The 8,474-nt window shown below is 41.7% G+C and overlaps 1 pseudogene; it reads left to right on the forward strand.

Moving 5' to 3' along the window:
• The window catches only part of LOC102843849, a 14,958-nt pseudogene extending 6,490 nt beyond the window's left edge, over window positions 1–8,468 (forward strand).
• The last annotated feature ends 6 nt before the right edge of the window (window positions 8,469–8,474 follow it).

Raw genomic sequence — 8,474 nt, forward strand, 5'->3', positions numbered from 1 at the left:
GTACCATGGACTGCCAAGAAAACAAATAGATTCCTCCTGGAGAGGGTTAAACCAGGCTTATTCTGGGGTATTCTGCATTTCTATAATTCTTTGGTGCAAATAATACAAATCAAGAGAATCATTATTAGACATCCAAACTCCTTTTAAATGAGATACTATTTTTGTCCAATCATTATCTGAGCTATTATATTTCAATTTATTAACACAAATAGAGTCATATGCCGCATGGCAGCTTAACTTTTCTTTCGTTCTACTTTGTTGCACCATGTTTCCTAATACATTTACCGTATCATATAAAGCATTTAATGTCTGTTCCATAACTTCATCCACATCTTCTTGCTCTACCCAATTTTTTATCACATTATGCATTAACCCGTTTACAAACTTAGCAGTTTGAAATTCTTGAGTTAAAGCTACGACAGAAATAGAGACAGCAGCCATCATAGAGATAAGAGAAACAATTTCTCCAATAACAAGTCCTACAGCTCTCTTGGTTCTTAATGATAACTTATATAACTCTTTTAAAATTTGCAAGCTTTTATCATCATACCAAATATCATCTTACTTTACCGGTGTCATAAAAAAAGGAAGATTCTTCAAAATAACTACTGAATCATCCTTGGTAATAGAGCTAATACAGTTAGAGATTTTACAATGAGAACAACTTACATTATATCTTGGATAATCACCAGTGATCACATTATTACCAATTAATAAGACATATGGTTCAGGGACACAAGACATAACTTTGGCATTTGTAACATTATCTCCCTTACATTTATCTTTTGGGATACAGGAAATATTTATCGAATCCATACTAGCAACTAATTTCCACAATTCAGTTTAAAAGTGCTTCATATCAATAGTCCACATTCTTCCTACAAATCCTGTCATAGACAGTCCGGGACCATATGTATGAAGAGGTGACCAGTCTCCAAACGAGGTAGCATTCCAACCGTTGGTCCTTTAAAAATTATATTATCAGTTAGATAAGAGAATGGCCATACCGCTGTTATGAAGACATTTTCTCCAAGGTGGTTGCCAGATGTCAGCATGACCGTTCTCAAAACATGATATCATGAAATGACTGGGGAGCTGATATCATCAGAGAATGTGCATTAATTAATATCATTATTTGTGAACTGTTGTACATAGGGTCACTATGAGTCACAAGTGGCTCGATGGCACATAACAATACCACCTTGAAAATGTGTGAAGTGATCAAGCTCTTGAAGGCTCCCGCTTGTTCTCTCTTATACAAATGTCCTCTTACAGAGCATTTCTGTGTGTCTGGAAACTCAAAAGCTGACAAACTCATTGTGGTAGAACTGGAGCCGAGTGACTGTGTTTTGAAAGGTATAAATCACACAAGAGGCCCTTCTGTATATTTTGCCTTCAGCGTTGCTGACCAATACATAGGCACACCCCCTTTCCAAGGTTAGACTGTGGGGGTAGCAGAACTACTTCCCGCAGGTTAAGTCACATGAATGAAGCCAGAATCCACCTTCCTCCTGATTGACTGAAAATGACTTCCTCTCTGTTGTCTATTTCAGGTCTCAAGTGTGATTCACAGACAACTAGTCAACAAGACAGCTAGAGACCCATCACGAGGGACCCTCAGCCACTGTGAAGAGAGTGTGGAGCAAACATCATCCATCTGCTTCCAAATTACCTTGTGTCCTTTGCTCACCTGAAACCTCCTCCTTATGTGATAGCTTGAGATTAGCAAAAACATTTCCTTAGCACCGCAGAAAGGATAACAAGAAATGGTGAGTCCTAGAGAAAAGGTCTTTTCCACCTTAAGTTCATGGTATGGGATAGAAACTCTTGTGGGACCCGTTATGTTCTGTCGGCCTGCAGTTTCCCCATAAGTAGAAAAGGTGACAAGAGGAGGCTTCTAGAATAATGCTAGAAGGCCCCGTAATTGCCTCCTCCCTTAATACTTGGCCATTTCCCTGTCCACGCCCTTTCATGATGGGGATGCCTAGGGTCACTTTCCTGATGTGCTCTCAGACCTGGCCGCGTGATCTGCTGTCTCCCACCTGTGCCTTGTTTCTCCTAGTTTAATGACACAGTCTCCTGCTCAGAACTCCAAGGTGCTCCAGCACAACGTTATCTGTGATCTTCACATCCTGTGTGTGGTGTTGGGCTTTCTTTATTGTGTTTTCCCCAGTGAAGTGTTTTATGTATCGTGTTCAGGACTTTAGGTGTGGGGAATGAATGAACTCATATTCTATTTTCTCACCCTTTTCTTCCTACACGTGCCTCGAGTTGGTGTTTCATCTGTGTAATTCTTGTGCATTCTTTGCACCCTGCAACTGAAGGTCTGTAGAAATCGTTTGTTAAGCCGTGGTCCTCCTAAACCAAAGCAGGGTCTTTCTGATCATTCACATCTCCGAGATGTTCAGTGAGAGAATGATGGACATTTGTCTGCTAGTGCTCTTTTCAGCCTGAGAAAACCTACTGTACTGTTGTTTACTTCCTGTGGGTGGCAGTAAGTTAATGAGTGTTGACTTCTCACATTACAGATGAAAATTAAAATTCATTTTCCTGGAGATGCCAATATCTGAAATAGGGAAATATAAGACCTTGGGGTAAAGTTTTCACTCAAATCCATTTTCTAGATTATTTGGTATATTTCTGTTGAGACTCATCTTCCCCCCATCTACCTCAATATCTTGTTCCATTTTGTATCATTTCCAGTTTTGTCCCTGAAGTAATTTTGACACCACCTTCCTTACTATTCTTCCAGTAACGCTCAGAGCATGATGGGTATTTCAGGTGCAATGGTAATTTGATGGGTTTTTTTCCCTCCATTGACCAAGAATATCTTTCTGATCAGCGGTACTTAAGATACTAAGAAGTTACACAGATAATTAAAAAGTAGCCCTGTGCTGCTTCTGCTGCCCACCAGTGTCCCTGAAATTCTGTGTGAATCAGGGTTATAAGGAGATAGGGGAAGGAGAGAGAAACCACAGTCTTTATTAATCACCTAAATCATGATGGACATATCAAGTGCTGTGGTGATTTCCTTGATAACCTTTTTTAGCCATTGGTGCCCAAAAGCAGTGTTTTGGAGCACTGATGGTTCGGAGAAAAAGGAGTGAGTTACACAAGTAATTCCAAAGCTAACCCTCTGGCTGTTCACTTCCATGAGTGTCAGAAAAATCAAGATTGAGTAGGAATCTTCAGGGGCTGAAGGGAAGGAAGGAGAGATCCCTATCTCTAATGTTTATATAACCTGCTGTTGCCACATTCTGTTTTCTTTTCAGTAGTGTCTTTGACTGAGGTTGAGCAGATGTGGAATAGGAGTGCTCCAGAATGAAAACAAGCCTCCTGCTTAGCCTTGTCAGTTGTGAAAGTAACTGACTGGGTTGCCTCTGGAGTGTTGTGTATAGCTCTTTTCCACGTTATTCTCAAGGAGCTCATGATTTGGAGTGAGCCCTGGGTTTTTCAAGCATCTGCTCTTGACCATACAGGCTGATTGTATTCGCAAACAGTCTTTAGCCTGTTCCTGTGTATTTGTGCAGAGTCAGAGCTGTGGATTCCAGACTGCCGTATAGCGGACCCTCCAGCTGGCTTTCAGGGACTGAAATCCACAAGGGAAGAGATGAGTCATCTTTCTCCTGTGAATCAAGTGCTGGATTGAGAGCATCTTCCTTTGTGTCAGCATCGTAACTCCCTTACGACACCCCAGATTTCCCTAAGTTTTATGCTGCTGTCGTTAGGTGCTGTCGAGTCGCGCACGACTCGTAACAGACCTATGAACAAAAGGTCAAAACCCTGTTCTATCCTGCGTCCTCCTCACACTTCATGTTACGCGAGAACCCATTGTTGTGCAGTCCACCTGGTTGAGGGTCTTCCTCTCCTTCACCGACCCTCCACCCTTCCCAGCAGCCTATCCTTCTCCAAGGACTAGCACCTCCTAGCAACATCCACCAAGTATGAGAGGGGAAGCCTCAGCATTCTTGCCTCCAAAGAGCACTCTGGCTGCACCCTCTCTCAGACACATCTCTTTCTTTTCCTGGCCATCCATTTGATGTTCAGAGCTCTTCTAGTCAGTTGATAATCAGTAATATGTTGTAGTATACCATATGGAACTGACCCATAGCTGACCCTCTAGCAGGTTTTCAAAGTCAGTTATCCGCATGGGGAGGAGATTGCCCATCCCTCTCCTGCCTAGCAGCTGGTGGCCTCGAACAACATACCTCCAGGATTGCAGCACAGCTTCTTAGCCCTAGTCCACCAGAGCTCCTGTCATTGTCATACGGTATCATAACCCTAGATATCTACACTAAAGCTTTTATGTGTGAAACTTCTGATCCCATGAAAAGTTACAAGATTGTCTTTGGGTGATTTGACACTATCGTCCAAAACCTTGACTAAAATGAATTCCTGGTAAGCCATGCATTTTTTTCCTTTTTGAAGGAGCAACTCAGTAGGAAGGACTAATTTTTTTTCCGAAAAAAAAGAACTTGTGTTTCCATATGCCGTTGTCGACCTGGATGAATGACGACACGGACGCTGAGAATGAGGGGGAGAAGAGAGTGAAGGCAGGGGGCAAACAGCTCGAACACTGCAGCACTGAGCTGAGAGTCTCTCCTGCCTTTATTGAAAATTCCCAGGAGATAAATCACAGAGAAAATTTGTTTCTAATTGGCTATGTATTTATCTGCTGACACCCTTATGCTCATCTTAGGAATGATGGGTTACAAACACAATCTGAGAGTAGCAAAGGCACCACCAGGACTGCCCGAAGTGCCTGTCTCAGGAGAAATACCACCTAGGTCTTTGTGATCGGTCACAAGAGGAATTGAAGCTTGTATTTATGCCTCCTTCCATTCCGGTTTAAGCATTTAGTTTAAGCTTTGACTTCACACAATATGCTTTTGTGGACCTTGTGTACTCTCATACATATAAGGGACAGAAGAAAATACTTCCCTCCTGCAGTGTTTTCGTGATGATAGTACATCACATTGCTTTCTGTCTGTCTTTTATGTCTTCTTTGCTATTCCTAAAGATCTTTTCAAAAGAACATGAAATTCACTAATCCCAACAGACTTATCTTCCAAATTCCACATCTCTCTATTTTGTGCTGTTTTTCGATCCAGGACATAGAATATGTGTGCAAATACTCACAGTGAAACGATCGACAGGTTCATTGACTCTATAGTAAATCTCTAGGTACAAGCCAGGATTTCCTCCATAAGGAAATGAAAGTCATAAGATCCAGAACAAGACTGATATCTGACGCCCTCAGTAGATCTTGGAAGAAAATAATTATGTGTCTGTATGATTTCTTAGTTCTCTACGTATGTGAGGCTCCTTTTTTGTTCTCGTCGACATTGTGAGACAGGGTACCGATCTGATCCAGAATACGCTGTGTGTTTCAGGCACCATTGCTGCTTGACAATGCAGTCATCTTCTTCAGCCTGGAAGAGTGGGCCTTGTTGAGTGTTGCTCAGAAGAAAGTCTACAGGGACGTGATGATGGAAATCTTGGAAAATCTGGACTTCATAGGTAAAATTAAGATCTGATATGCTTGCATATCCTTGGAATGCAAAGAAAATGAATGCATGCACATGACTTTTGAACGTTGGCAGAAGAATGGGAATACAAGGTTCAATGAAGTCGGGACTTTTTCGTGGACGTCTTTGTATCTGAGAGCACCTTTTCTGTGATTCAGTGCATTTACATCTGTCAGTATCCTAAGTGTACACCCTCACTTTTGTGGGTCAGAATTTAAGGCCTGGTCTTTATGGTCATGGGGTCTAACACTCATTTATTGCTCCTGTGTTGTTGTTGTTCTGTTGCTGTTGTTGTTTTGGTGTTCTTTCAAATTGGATCCGACTGGCACAGGAGGAGACTGCCCCTCCTTCAGCAGCGAAGCAACTAGTGGATTCGAACCACATGCCTTTGGGTTTGCAGCTTCTTGCCAGTATTCCACCTGGGTTCTCCAGTGCTCCTATGTTGAGAAGCTCTATGAAATCGTTACTATGCTATGGATCTTTTGCATATTGAGAACAAGGCATTTTCATGAACCAGTTTGGAAAAAAGTGCCTTTTTTTGCTGGATGTGACAGCTTAACAGATCACCGGACACTCTTCTCTGCATCAGCAGGCCAGTCCTGGAGCCATCTTTCTATTTTTCCTGTGATGTGTGTCTTGTGTCATGTTATGTGAATCCTCTGTGATATAGTGTGTGTACTGTGCATTGTCATGTGTGTACTGTTCTGTGTGATGTTGTGTGTGCTCTGTGAGTCATCTTTGTAATTATCCACCCAGAGGAAACTAATTTATATCATCATGTCTTTGATTTGTTTCAGAAGGGATTCGTAGTGAACAGTTTGCCATCCAGTGTCAAAGTGCTGAAACTCAAAGAGGTGCAGGCCTTGAACACGTGAATGACAGAGAAGCATTATCCCCTGAATGTACTCAGCTGACATTCTTTGAGACTACCCACCCTTGGTCTTCCATGTTACGGAAAACGGTAAAACTGTGTGGCAAAGAAAAGCTATATACACTCAAAGAGAACTCTTGGAGGTGAGTATCAGGAAAATGAAAAAACCAATACCAAAACACAACAAATACTCATGAGAAACATTGTGACTTTGGAAAGAGGTATCAGGAAGTGGAATTCGATTTATAAATGCAGTTCTAGGAATTATATTTTTGCTAAATGAAGTCATGTGAGACCCTGAGAAGTTAAACTCACACATATTCATCGTGTTTTATTGTGGGCCTACAGGAACACGCTCACTTACAGCTGTGTGATATTTATTTTTCTCAGAAGTCGAACAGTACATGAGGTATGTGAAGGGATTGAAGACACTCACCCTGGGAACATGCACATCAGATTTCCAAGTTATTCTGGCAACCGTGCCGACATAAACCTGTTGAGGAGTGACCTTGATGACACCGGCCATGAATGTAAGAAATGTGGCAAAGATTTCTGTACCTTCTCTTCATTTTGGATCCATGTGATAGATGAACATGAACCTTCAGAATGTGCTGAGACCTGTGGGAATCTTGTCCCTTTAGTTTCCAAAGAAGAGTTTAATTTTCTAGAAAAGCTTTATGAGTGTATTGAAAAGGGGAAACCTTTTTCTTCTTCTGCTCCCCTTACTAGTACTTCAGACAACACAGTAAAGAGAAAAATTAACAGTGCAGAGAAGCCTTATAATGGTAAGGTATGTGGAAAATCTTTGCGTTCTTTGTCATGCCTAAGGAGACATGCGAGAACACATACAGATGGGAAACCTTATGAATGTCACCAGTGTGGGAAAACATTTCCTCAGCTTGCTCTTTTAACTCTCCATGCCAAAATTCACTCAGGAGAGAGACCTTTTCAGTGTATGGAAGGTGAGAAGATCTTTTCACAGTCGGATCACCTTGTTAAACAAAGAGGAATTCACACAAGACGATATGAACGTAAGGAATGTGACGAAGCACTTTCAAAGTCCAGGCACCTCATTAGACATAGAAGAATTCACGGAAGACAGAGGCCTTATAAATGCAAGGAATGTTTAAAGACCTTTGTCACTTTTCTCATCTTAGAAGACACACAAGAACACACACAGGAGAGAAGCCTCTTGAATGTAAAGAATGTGGGACACCATTCCCACGGTTAGCTGATCTCAAGGAACACAGAAAAATTCATACAGGAGAGAAACCTTATCAATGTACAGACTGTAGGAAAACATGTTCTCCATCAGGTCTCCTCACTTCACATCGAGCAGTTCACACAGGGGACAGACCTTATGAATGTCAGGACCGTGGGAAAACATTTAGCCAGTCATGTGTCCTCACGGAACATAAAAGAGTTCACACAGGGGAGAAACCTTACAAATGTCAGGAGTGTCGGAAAACATTTTTACATTTGCGTAACCTCACGTTACATAAAAGAATTCACACGGGAGAGACACCTTACGAATGTCAGGAATGTGGGAAAGCATTTTCAAATTTGAGTAACCTCACTGTACATAGAAGAGTCCACACAAGAGAGACCTTTTGAATGTCAAGAATGTGGGAAAACATTTTCCCTATCAGAACAGCTCACTCGACATAGGAGAATTCACACAGGAGAGAGACCTTATGAATGTCAAGAATGTAGGAAAACATTTTCTCAATCAGGTACACTCACTCTACATAGAAGAGTCCACACAGGAGAGAGACCTTACGAATGTCAGGAATGTGGGAAAGCTTTTTCAGTTTCAGGTGCCCTTGCTGTACATAGAAGAGTCCACACAGGAGAGAGACCTTACCAATGTCAGGAATGTGGGAAAGGATTTTTACATTCAGGTGCCCTCACTGTACATAGAAGAGTCCACACAGGAGACAGACCTTATGAATGTCAACAATGTGGGAAAACATTTTCCCAGTCAGTTAAGCTCACTCGACATACAACAGTTCACACAAAAGAGAGACCTTATGAATGTCACGCATGTGGGAAAACATTTTCCCAATCAAGTCAGC

The sequence above is a fragment of the Elephantulus edwardii genome, unplaced genomic scaffold, assembly GCF_000299155.1.
Source record: "Elephantulus edwardii isolate Elephantulus edwardi_28Jun2011 unplaced genomic scaffold, EleEdw1.0 scaffold00150, whole genome shotgun sequence".
Taxonomy (NCBI): domain Eukaryota; kingdom Metazoa; phylum Chordata; class Mammalia; order Macroscelidea; family Macroscelididae; genus Elephantulus; species Elephantulus edwardii.